General features: G+C 42.6%; 1 long non-coding RNA gene across 1 annotated transcript; it reads right to left on the bottom strand.

Annotated features, from left to right (window-relative positions):
- Positions 1-7,891: 7,891 nt before the first annotated feature.
- LOC116782659 lies at positions 7,892-11,504 on the bottom strand. Its single transcript, XR_004355302.1, has 3 exons — positions 11,402-11,504; positions 10,149-10,268; positions 7,892-8,788 (listed from the first exon to the last, which is right to left on the bottom strand). It is a non-coding gene; the product is annotated as an uncharacterized LOC116782659 (long non-coding RNA).
- Positions 11,505-11,764: the final 260 nt, after the last annotated feature.

The following is an 11,764-nucleotide window of genomic DNA, read 5'->3' on the forward strand; positions in this document are numbered from 1 at the left end:
CTAATCTAACAGCATGTCTAAACATACTGTTATAAGTTTGAAAAATAGTGCCTGTGAGAAATACAGAGAAAGAATTGTGAGTATGGAAAATCAAAGAGATGCTGTAGGGCCAGGGTCTTCATGTTGTGAGGGCCAGAAATTATCTTTGTGTTCTGCAAGAAACTTGAGGAATGCAAAGACAGGGCAATACACCCTACAGTATTATGAAAACACAAGAAACAGGAAATCACTTGACCTTTAATTTTAACACTTATTCTTACATCACTGAATGTCCAACACCCATTAGACATTGATTACCAAATTAAATCAGAATCCATGGGTCAAGTCTCACATATAACTGCTTGCTAGCTTTTTCTGCAACCTGCCTTCACAGAGAAAGAGATGTGTCAAGTCTTTGAACAAGCAACAAACAATGCATAAAATGCATCTTTAAAATGACCCTCTAGAGCTTTTGTTTGGTGTTTGACAAACATTTCTCAAAGATTTGCATCCCAGCCATCTGCTGGTTACTGCTCTATTTGTTTTCTCTCTCTCTGCAGGTTGTTGGTATTCTCACCACACAGGCTCTGTTGCTCGAGTAATCCATCACATCTATCCATCTCACATGTCAGTAATGTTGTTGCCATTCCGGCAGCAAGACATGGGTAGAAATATGAAATATAAAATAACCCTCTTCTGTCAAGGAAAAAAGAAACTGAAAATTGGTCATTGTCTAAGTCTGATGTTTTCAGTCCCAAGAATCATTCCCTATTGTCTGGAGGAAGTCACATTTGTACACCTTAGGTACAGATAGAAAAAAATCTCTGATAAATGTCAAAGCTGCATTGACCCAGGAGTCACCATCTAGGATTTCAGCTTTGTTTTCCAGCAATTACAGTCATTCTCAAGACAAGCATTTGTACTAACTTACAAAACAACAGCACACACAGATAAGGAAATTATCACGACTTAGGGTTTCAATTTGTATAAAAAATAGCCATAACTTTCTCATGGTTCAGTATGACTACTTGCACAGCCTCCTGCAGATGCATCTCCACTACCTGGGTTTTCAAGTGACCTCACTGAGATTGGCTCTGTGTTCCTGCTCCTGGAAACCAGGCAACTTCCTTATTCACCTGAACTGCCTGGCCTCACATCTCAGCCCATATCAGAGACCACACAATCACAGAATCATAGAATGGTTTGAGTCCACTGAACACCAGATTTCTGGTCTCAGTAAACTATTGTTTAAGGACAACTTCTTTAATTTAACCTTTGATTGTACACGAGAGGAGCAGACTACCGCCTTGTTATTAGTATTTACGGGTAGGTGAAGCCACACGTGATGTTAAGGGGGTTGCTAAATCCTGAGACCCGACAGAGGGAAGGCCTCCACATCTCCATATCCCCAGATCCAGGTAACAGTGAGGCATGTATACGTAGAGAACACATATACACTACACATATACATATATACCTAGCTGGCCACACAGATCAACAGAGACGGAGAACACAGAACTCCAAACGACACAAACAGCACCAATGGCCTCATCCTGTCTCCCTGCCTGGCAGTTCAGGCTTAATGTCCCTTACCGGGGAATATGATCCTACAAGGTGGATTCCTCCAGCAGCTGGGCTTAGACACTCATCTCAATAGCTGCCCTGGGTTCCCAGTCTCCCCCGCTGCTCGAACTTGGACATACAAGCCTCCGAGGCTGCAACCCTGCAGTTGCTAAGGGTATCTCTCTGATGTGCCAAAAACACACAGAGGTGGGTCTCAGCTGGCATCTAGACCCCACAATCCCTCACATTTGGACCCTCTGGTCCCTCCAGCATCCAACTCAGTCTTTCCAGACACTGTCACCTCCAGCCTCCTGCCCCTGGTCTCACCCCAGGGTCACACTGAGACTCCCTGCAGAGAGGACAGAGCCCTTTGCCTGGAAAAATGGCTAGAAATGTCATGTATGGTCAGACACCAGGACAGACTGCGCTGGTCACATACAGGGCACAGCCAGGCAGCTGACCTGTCCAGCCCATGTTTGTACATTGTGTCCCCTTATCCTACTGTTTTCCCACTCACCTCTCTCCAAAACACCTTGATTCCCCTTTTCTCCATTTCTCCATAAGTCCCCTGCAAACCTGAAACACCCTGCCGTTGCCTACCATGGTGATCCTCATATCCATGACAGCAACCCCTTTGTCTGTGGGGTGATGGCAACTCTCTCCCTTGTCTTGTGATGATGGGGTGCTCCAGCCCACGGGCTGAGGCTCCCCAGAGCAACCCAGAGGGGTGAATTGGGGCTCATATCTATGACGGGAACATTGGGTCCTTCATGGTGGGGAACAAACTTTTAGGGAGTTGGTTGCTCTCCTTCAATGCCCAAGGAGCATCCACTTGGGATGTAATTGGGGTCCCCCACGCCGATTCTGAGGGCTTTTCTACGTGTGGGGACCACCTTCTTGCTACATAATCTAACACAAGAACTATTAAGTATTTGCCTAAGGCTACATAATTAGAGTTGATCAAATGCTTTACTTAAAAACTTTGTGGTGTTTAGGTGCTTTTAAAAACTTACTGTATTTTTAGTTACCAAAATGATGATTAAGAAAAAAAAATCTAAATTTGAAAATATTCCTCTGAAGAAAGTTAAGTACTCAGTTTCTAAAACGTGCTCTCATGTTTAAGTGGGTTTCTCTGTAAAAATGCTGCTACAGAGGAAATGTATTTCCTGTGATATCGTGTTTCTACCTACAGGACTGATATGAAGTACCTACGTGGCTGCAAACTTCACATGTGGATAAGCCATCTAAACAGCCAAACTACGTGTTCAGGAACAAATTGTCAAAAATGAATGCATTCTGATGCAGCTGAATTCCTAAGTAAACCATATTTTTTTTTATTCTTTTAATCTCATTTTAATAGGAAATTATTCTTTTTATAATAATAAAATAGAACAGGAAGCTGCTAGCAGAATCATAATTTAACCACAGAAAAAAAGCTTGATTATAATGATTCAGTGAAGAGAGTGTTTTACTTAAACTGAAATGTTGTACTCCAAATCTTATATTATAGTATATAATCCCACCAGAGAGAAATAAAACACATTGTAGCCTTGCAAAGAAGAATGACTACAATGTGTGAATCAGTCATATAAAAAGGGATAGGTTCTCCATGGTCTGAGGAACTTAAGCTGTTTTGCTGAACAGCTAGGCTAATTTTAGAAACTCACATACATTATTTGTAATGGAAAAAATAATTCTGAAAAGTTTTTTTCTCATATCTAATCTAAACCTACACTCTCAGTTTGAAGCCATTCCTCTTTGTTCTGTGACTACATGCCCCTGTAAATAGTCTCTCTCCATCTTTCTTGCAGGTTTCCTTCAAGTACTGGAAGGCCACAACAAGATCACTGCAAAGTCTTCCCTTTTCCAGGCAGAAAAATCCAAATTCTCCTAGCCTTTCCTTGTAGGAGAGGTGCTCCATCCCTCTAATCATCTTTGTGACCCACCTTCAGACTTACTCCAACACGTTGATATCCTTCCTGTGCTGGGGACCCCAGAGTTGGTTGCAGTACTCTAGGTGGGGTCTCACCAGAGCGGAGTAGAGGGGCAGAATCACCTCCCTCATCCTGCTGGCCACACTGCTTTTGATCCAGCCCAGGGCATGGTGCTTTAAAGCTGCAAGTGTGCGTTGCTGGCTCGTGTCCAGCCTAAGCAGGGCTGCTCACAATCCTTTCATCCCCCAGCCTATATTGACATTGGGGGTTTCCCCAAACCAGGTGCAGCACTTAGTCTTGTTAAACTGTATGAGATTCCCATATGCCCATTTCTCAAGCTTGTGCAAGTCCCTCTGGGTGGCAACCCATCCTTCAGGTGTGTCAACTGTACCGCTCAGCTTGGTGCCATCTGTAGATTTGCCAAGTATGCACTCATCTTTCATCTTCTTCGTCCCTTCATCTTTGTCATTAATGAAGGTATTAAATGACACTGGTTCCAGTACAGACACCTCAAAAACTAATTTTCCTGAAGAACTTCTTTAGAGCAAGCCAGAGGTGTTCTCTCGCTCCACATTATCTATGAAATGAGTTGTCCAGATGCTACCTTTTTTAGGTATAACCATATGTATTTATACTTAACTTTATGAAAAGGAGTATGGATTACATCATGTATGCCTTCTTTGCAGCCCTAAATCATTGCTACAGCTACATTTACATTGAAATCTCACCTTCTTTGCCCTTTTTTGTATTTGCTTCTTCCACCTTAATTTTCTCAATTTAATTAGGTAATAAATTAAATCATAATCTCATGAAATGCACTAGCATTTAAGTACATTATTAACATATTGTTTGACACTGAATAAAACACTTGGGCAACTTTCTAGTAATGTTCCAGTAATGTTCCAGTACTAGGAACCTACATTGCACTATACAGTTTATAACTGGCAACTGGATTTCATATAAGCAAGATATTGCACTTAGGCCTGGAAGGATAACAGCCATTACTTTCCAGTCTGCTTAAATTTTATTATTATCTTAAAATTTATTTTATAATTTAAAGTTGTAGTTGATTTTAAATCAATAAGTATTAATTTTCCTTATCCCTGTTGCTGACTGATACATAAAAGAGCCCTACATCACAGTGCACTCATTGTTTAAAATACAAGTAATTTTTACCCAGCCTTTTCATTTGCCTTCCAGTATTTAATTAAGCTCCTGTGCCTCCATACTAGAGCATTTTAACAGACCTATACAGTAATAAAATCAGCAATCAGAAACATGGTCAGCAGGCTGTACAGCCTTACCTAAACTGAATAAGCTGTTCGACTTATTCATCAGTAACCTGGATGTGAGGACAGAGTGCACCCCCAGCAAGTTTGTTGATGATACAGAACTGGGAGGAGTGACTGATACCCCAGAGTGCTGTGCTGCCATTCAGTGAGACCTGGGCAGGTTGGAGAGTTGGGCGGAGAGGAACCCAAGGCAGTTCAACACAGACAAATGCAGAGCCCTGCACCTGGGGAGGAATAACCCCATGAACCAGTATGGGCTGACTTGTTGGAAAGCAGCTCTGCAGAGAAGGACCTGAAGATCCTGATGGACAACAAACTGACCATGAGCCAGCAGGTCCCCTGTAGGCAATAAGGCCAATGGTATCCTGGGGTGCATTGCCAGCAGGTCAAGGGACGTGATCTTGCCCCTCTACTTTACCCTGATAAGTCCACATCTGGGATAGTGTGTGCAGCTCTCTGGGGTCCCCAGTTCAAAAAAGACAAGGAACTACTACAGTGGGTCCAGCGGAGGGCTACAAAGACAATTTAGGGGACTGGAGCATCTCTCTTATGAGGAAAGGCTGAGGGACCTGGGCACGTTTAGCCTGGAGAACAGATGACTGAGAGGGATTTTATCCATGCTTACAAATATCTTAAAGGCGAGTGTCAAGGGGATGGGGCCAGACTCTCTTCTGTGGTGCCCAACGACAGGACAAGGGGAAATGGGCAGAAACTGAAACAGAAGTTCCACCTCAGTGAAGAGGAAAAACTTCCTTACTGGGAGAATGACAGAGCCATGGAACAATCTGCCCTACAAGGCAGAAGTAACTTTTTTTTCTGCCAATAAATCCATTGGGGTGAATTAAAGTAAATCAATACTAGATGAGTATATATCAGTGTTTACAGGTGTACATATGTATACATATATATATATAAGGTTTATTTTAGAACACTTTGGTTGGGAAGGAACTTGATTCTTGCCCCTGGTGTCTTGGTCTGTCGGAGAGTGATGGGGGAAAGAAGTCCCTGAAACATACAGTGTGGTGAATTTATATACCCTCAAAAACCCTTCTGGTACCTTCTTCGTGGTGGGGGGGGAGGGACACACATGCTGTTTTATGATGGTTTTTCAGAGGCTGGAGGTGATGGGTTTGCACAGTCACTTAGGCTGGGAGGCGGATGTGCTCCAGAGGCACTCCTGCTAAGAGTGAGGCCTTCTCTGGGGTCGGTGTGTGCACAGAGGGCCTCCTTTGACATGGCCTTGCTCTTAGGAGATAAGCATCACACACCCAGAGACTTGCTCTGGGGCATCCACAAATCTAACAGGTTGTGTGCTACGGCCTCCTCCCCTCAGCCTTTATATTCAATATCCTGGCAATAGGATTCTTTGCACAGTTTGCTACAGTAGCAATGTTTCAAGGCCATTAAAAAAATCCAATTCCTCACAGCTACCTAGAGAAGTTGCAGAGTCTTGCTGGAGATCTTCAAAACCTGCCTGGAGGTGATCCTGTGCAACCTCCTCTGGGTGAACCTGCTTTGGCAGGGAGTTTTTGACTAGACGATCTCTAGAGGTCTCTTCCAACCCTGACTATGCTGTGATTCTGTAATAATTCTGTGTCTGGGTCACATTTTGTTTTATATAATGTCTATATAGTGGAAACCCTATTTGTGGCTAACTAACTTTCCATATCTGTAGTGATACCTCAGTATTTGGCATTATCTCATTTCATGAATATTGTACATGCCAAGAAACTTGCAAATATTTATGTTATGAAAGTTTAAGGACATTTAAAAATAATTTCAACTTGCCTTCACATCCTTTTGGTATTAAAGTCATGAGTTCTCATCACAAATTCAATAAAGCCAGACTCAGAGGGAGCCATAAAGCTTTCTGTAAATAATATAAAATACTTTTTAGTTCCACAAAATATCATCTCTTAGTGCCCTGGTACTTAGGTTAGAAATGAAGAACATGTATAGAAAAGTGAGAACCACTCCTACAATTTCAGGCAGTTTCTGGTTTTAGCTCCATAAAAATGGGAACTGCAGAACCTTTACATTACAATTTTTTATGCACCAGTTGTTACCATAGGACTGAATTGAATCCACCTGACATCTCGGACAGGAATATGTTTAAGGAGATAACACCACGGAGGGGGCAAACACCTGCCATCTTTCTTATTACTTATTATTCTATGCTGAGATGAAGATTTTTCACTACAGTTATGTACTGACCACACCCTTTCTATATGAGGAATGCCACAGAGAACAGAGCAACCATCCCTACCAATTACCTACCCAATATATCTATTCTAGAATAAGGAAAAAAAAAACCGAATGCAGGCCTAAGTCCTGCTCTGCAACCAGCCAGAGTTTGGTCACAAACATGTTCCGTGGAATAGTTTTGGTTTAGACCTGCTAGTCCTTTCCCTGGCCAAGTTCAGACTGAGTTTTGAGATGGCAAGTGCCAGGAAGTGTTTCCTAATGCATGAACGGATGGATGGATGGATGGATGGATGGATGGATGGATGGATGGATGGATGGATGGATGAGGCCACCCTATTCTGACAGAGGAGAGATTTGAACCATGAGGAGATAAACCACAATATCCCCTGTCCTCTGGCCAAAAGATTGTCCCAAACCCATTTCATTCTGTAGCACAGAGAAAGTCAGAGTGTTTGATTACTCTTTTATTTAAATAAATAGCAGTCCCTAGCCACTTAACATAGTTTAAAACCTTATTTCATTAATCTGCTCTACAAAAGAATAAATGTATTGCTAGTAGACAGTCAGGTCAGACACACAGACACACCTGCCTTTTTATGGCCCCTCTTATGTGTCTCACACATCTCAGTAGGGCAATGTTATTTCTGCTTTCCTTCCACCATCCTTCATGAAAGACATGATTGCACATTGGTTCCCAGAGCAGCAGCACAGCGGGAGCACACTGCAGTTGGTGCCATCTTGGGCAGCAGCCTGCATCTGCCAGCCCTGCCCAGCAATAGGGCCTGACTTCAGCTTCCCAGAAAGCTGACAAGCTGGGAAAATTCCTGGCTCACATGCTTTTCACCAATGAGTAATGTCTGAGATTGTGCAGGGAGAATATCCTGAAATATTGTTTATTCAGAAGATGTGTATATTCAGAAGGATTCCTATTAAAGGATGTACAAAATATATGTATTTGTGTGTTGGGGTGGTGTGTGTAATATCAAACTTGTTACAGTGTAATTCAGCAGAAAACAATTTCCTGTGTTCAGATTCTCCCTCTTTATTTTTGTCCATCTGTGTGTCTCAACAGGTTTCATCTATTCATATAAGTGCTTTTAGTCACTATCAGGTGTCTCATAATCGTGAAAAGGCATTATGCTGATAGCATTCTCTCAAACAGAGAGTCACAGCAATTCATACTTTATAAATGAGGAAATGAGATGCAGTAGCTGACACAGGGCACTTAGGATGTCCATGATGAAGCTGTAGAATGATCCACGTCCTCTGAGTCTCAACTGATGTCCCAAGCCTTGGTACAACCACTCCACTAGCACTATATTTTCCATGGTTTTGAAGATACAGGTAACAGTCCAGAGTAATACTATCAACATCTTAATTTATATCAAAGCAATAAAACAGAGATAAAACATTATCTTTTGGCAAAATTTGTACATTTCAAAACATGTTCTAGGCTTGGTAGAACGTGTATTAAATCCACTCGCAAACTTACATTGACTCATTTTGGTTTTGTTGAATCATTCTTGTTAAGGAACAGAACTCTTGCTTTTCCCATTACTTTGCTGCATTTTGAGTTGTCATCGCTCCATTGCCACAAAAGATTTGAAGTATGGTCTCTGTGAGCTTCCAATGGATTCAGCAAAGCCTTGAAATACTTGCCTGAAATCAGTGAGATAACTTGAAGTGCAAAGCTGGTCAAGGTAAGTATCCTGAGGAACTGTATGTTTCAGGGTCAATCTCCCACATCCATTGAAATTAGCAGGAATTCTTTCACCAACCACAGTGGGATTCAGTTCAAGTTCATTTTCACTTAAACTTGCAAAATACAAGAAAACAGTAGTAAACAAGGGAAATAGTTCAACCCTTTTCACTCAAGCCAATCAGCTCACCACGCTTGCAGTGCATGGGCACACATTAGCACATGAAGCCATTCCTGTGCTAGGGGGGGTGTCTTTACTTTCTGAGAAGAGGTGAAAACCTATGAACCAGAAGTTAAGCTCGGAGGCTGCCAGCAGCTGCAGAGGCAGCTAAGGTGCTGCAGAGTCTGAAGCGCTGTGGTGGAGGTCTGCAAGGAGGCTTAACAGGCTTGAAAGGATAAAGTGAGTTGTCATCTGAGAAGATGTATCATATCAATTATGGGAGAGTAAAAAGGTTGGCACAGACCTGCAAAACATAAGACAAAGTGAAAAAAATGAAAATGCATTTTCAATGAATATGAATGATCAAAAGAAGGCTGCTGCCACTTTATATCTCCCACACTCATATTAAGCCATCAGAAATTACACTAGGTGTGCTGGTTTTAGCTGGGACAGAGTTAATTTTCTTCGTAGTACCTACTATGGGGCTGGTTTTTGAATTTGTGCTGGAAACAGTGTTGATAATAGAGGGATGTTTTACTTACTGCTGAACACTGCTTACACAGTCAAGGCTTTTTCTGCTCCTCACCTCACCCCACCGGTGAGGAGTCTGGAGATACACAAGGAGTTGTGAGGGGACATAGCCAGGACAGCTGACCCCAGCTGACCATAGGGATATCTCAGGCCATATGGTGTAATGCTCAGCATATAAAGCTGGGGGAAGAAGAAGTAAGTGGGGTACATTCAGAGTGATGGAGTCTGTATTCTCAAAAGCTGTTAGGCACGATGGAGCCCTGCTTTCCCAGAGATGGCTGAACACCTGCCTGGACATGGGAAGGGATGAATGAATTCCTTGTTTCACTTTGTTTTCATCCACAGCTTTTACTTTACCTCCTAAACTGCCTTTATCTCAATGAATGAGTTTTCTCACTCTTACCCTTCTGATTCTCTCTCCCATCCCTCTGGAGGCACTGAGCGAGCAGGTGTGTGGGAGTTAGTTGCCGGCATCAAACCACACCATCAGGTAACACAGGACCTCTTTCTCTTTGTTGCACATGCATCTTGCTTTGCTCATGTAATGCAATAGAAAGAAAGGAAACCCTAACAAGATTTGCATTTTCTTAACAAAAAATAAAAGTCTGTTGCCCAGGGAAATGGTGGAGTCCCCATCCCTGGAGATATTTAAAAGATGTGTGGATGTAGCACTCAGGGACATGGTTAAGTGGGGGGGCTTGGCAGTGCAGGCTTAATGTTTATACTCAATGATCTCAAAGATCTTTCCCAACCTAAACAATTCCATGATTCTATGAAGTAGTCACCTCTCAGATGCTGTTAGCAGACTTTCCCATGCTGCTTGCTTCTGAGCAGATCACTTTTGGCAAAACACGGAGGATCAGCACAGCAGTTGTCCATGTCCATGATAGAGCTCTGAGGGGAAGCTGTGGAGACAAAGGAAGCAGCACAGACAGTGTTAGTCATTCTGGGAAGCAGGCAGAGGAAATGAAGCAGGAATGGAAACAAACAAGCAAACCCAGCTCAAGGCTAAGCTACACCCAGAACAAAGGTCCAACTACAAAATAATTTATGGCACTGTAAACAAGAAACGAGAACATTCTGCACATAGAATGAAGAAAACAGCTTTGTCCATTGCTGTATTCTCACACTTTCCCAGCCAGCAACATCCCCTAGGTAGCATTTCACAAGCATGCACAGAATTCCCCTGGGAGGGAAGCGGTGATTATGACTGTGGCTGCATTACTTCCCAACCTGTGCAAAGCCTGGCACAGGTCAACATGCTTTGTTACAAAACCCACTTCAGCTTCAAGAACAAACCCATAACATGTAGAGTCATACAACTTTCTCACCACGAACAAAGTTTTTTGTAGGACCTACTTGGCTGTTGTGTTTCAGTGCTTTTGGAGGAAAAAAAAAGGTGTTTCAAGTTCTTGCATCATTGTAAATCCCCATTCTCCCTCAAATGATGTGTTTTTCTCTCTGCTCTAGAAAAGTTCTGGGAAACTAGAGAACCACACCATGGTAGATTCAGATCTCTCTGGAGACATGTTGGACTACCTAAAGACCATTTCAGTTCTCAAGCCCCCTGCACAACTACAGCCTGACTTTACAGTAACCTGGGACCTAAACAGACAGCAACACCCATTAGGTGCTTATGTGCATGTCCGTGTGCTTGTTCCAGCCCACCAACAATGTATTTCTGCTGAACTGCCCACAGCTCCCATCACAGGCTCTGCTATTGACCCCATTTTAGGCTAAACATTGTCAGTGCCCTTTCTGTTCTCATGTAACACAGGCAAGTAAATTTTTTGTCCAATCACACTCCAGCATAGATGATGGAAAGAAGAGAGGACACAGACCACATCTATGCACCACATAAGCAATAGGCTTTGAGGTCCTTCACGTTAAAGGGTTGACCTGGATGCACTGACTGGGAATGCCAAGCGCAAATGGATATCTGCTACTTTTAAATTGTAGGACTTTGTGAGGGGTCTGCTCCTATTAGACACCTCGGGTTCAACTCACTCTTTTCTCTGAAAATTCCTTGCTTACGTACCTGTCTCCTCGCATTGCACAGAGTCCACAGGCCGAACTGAAGGTAGAGGGTTTTCCTGGCTGGTAGTAGTAGCTTGTTGCTGGAGCAGCTAAGGCCCTGCTTGATTCTGCCAAAAGAAATGCAGCAGAAATTATTATAACTTAACACAAAAGGCTCAAAAATCAAGAAAAAGGCAACTAAGTGTCAGAAGTGCAAGGGTCTGTTTCTCAGTGCTGATGATTGTAATTATATTTTGCATATAATTGCTACATTTTGTGCCTTTGGTAAAGCCTGAGAACCTCTCTCTCAACTGAGTTCAAACCAAGATATGCCTTACTAGAGTAGGTAGAATGCTTAATAAAGCTTCCAGAATATTTTCTTAAT

This window comes from Chiroxiphia lanceolata, chromosome 2 (genome assembly GCF_009829145.1).
Source record: "Chiroxiphia lanceolata isolate bChiLan1 chromosome 2, bChiLan1.pri, whole genome shotgun sequence".
Lineage (NCBI taxonomy): Eukaryota > Metazoa > Chordata > Aves > Passeriformes > Pipridae > Chiroxiphia > Chiroxiphia lanceolata.